A 1,587-nucleotide genomic window follows, 5' to 3' on the forward strand; every position below is an offset into this window, starting at 1 on the left:
AGGAATGCCACTTCTATTTTATCTTCTTGTTCTTTCATTTCACTTTTCTTATGCTTCAATACTTGCTTAGGGACAAGCAAGCTTTAATTTTAGTGTTGTGATGCCAGGGCATCTAGGCCAGTTTCACTGACTTTTTCTTTACTGTTTTAGGGTAGTTTCATGCATTTTCTTAGTGAATAAGGCAAGTTTGGGGTGAATATACACTTACACATTGATTCAAGCAACTATTATGAATTTTGCATGATTTCATGAGATTTTTGCTAGAATTGCATGATAACTTGATGATGCATAATCTCATGACTTTAGCTAGAGCTTTGATGCACTTTAATTGCTTGACTTCAGGACAAATGAAGCATGGAAGAACCACGTTAGCATTCACGTTAACTTAGTTAACGAGAACACTAACGTAGAATGGCAAGGAGCTTGCAACGTTAATGAGAAAAGTGATCACCAATAACGCCTGCGAAGCCATCCATAGCTCACGTTAATAGCCACGTTAACTAAGTTAACATGGTAGTTAACGTAGAAGAAAAAGGGGAACTCCACGTTAACGAGAAAAGTGAACACCACTAACGTTGGGAAACTAGGCAATGCCCCACGTTAAGAGTCACGTTAACTTATTTAACGTGAACTCTAACGTGGAAGAGGAGCAACAACGCCAACGTTAGTGACACTCACTTTTGTTACTAACGTTGGATCATTAGCATTGCCTACGTTAATTCTCACGTTAAGAGTGTTAACGTGAAAGTTAACGTGGAGTTGAATTGAAAGAACCAACGTTAGTGACACTCACTTTTGTCACTAACGTTGGGAGATGGCTTCATTTACTACGTTAAGAGCCACGTTAACTTAGTTAACGTGAGTCCTAACGTAGGAACTTTAGGCAATTGGAGCTTTAGTGACAAAGGTGAGTGTCACTAACGCTCTCGAAGGTGAAGAACATCCATGTTAAGAGCCACGTTAGCTAAACTAACATGAGACTTAACGTAGGAGCAAGAGGCAAGCCAACGTTAATGGGAAAAGTGAGTCCGATTAACGTTTGCGAAAAGGGGCACAAGCCAACGTGAATGGGAAAAGTAAGTCTCCTTAACGTTGGCCAAGGATTGAATAGGAGACGTTAGTAGTCACATTAAGACTACTAACGTTGGAGTTAACATGGTTATATAAGGGTGGAACGTTAGTGGAAAAAGTGAATGCCACTAACGTTCTCACACCCAAAAATGTGACTCAACGTTAATCTCACTAAATGCCCAAGCCTAACTCATATTTCTCTGCAAGCTGGGCCCACTAAAGATGAGAACTGCTTCAACTCAAGGTCCGGAGCCCACATCCAAGACTTGAAGAACTCACTAGAAGATCATGAGGAGTAGTATATATAGGATTAGTTTTGAACTAGAGAGGAGCTTGGCACTTCTGGGCACTACTCTTTATAGATTTACTTTTTCTGCACTTTAGCATGGATTCTTCTTTTCTGCTATTTTTCATTTCTAGAGCTATAAACAACTAAACGCTTTTCATTGGGTTAGGGAGCTCTATTGTAATTTGGTGGATCAATTATAGTTTTCATTCTTCTTCTTCTTTCTTTTC

This window comes from Arachis duranensis, chromosome 4, assembly GCF_000817695.3.
Source record: "Arachis duranensis cultivar V14167 chromosome 4, aradu.V14167.gnm2.J7QH, whole genome shotgun sequence".
In the NCBI taxonomy this organism is placed as follows: domain Eukaryota; kingdom Viridiplantae; phylum Streptophyta; class Magnoliopsida; order Fabales; family Fabaceae; genus Arachis; species Arachis duranensis.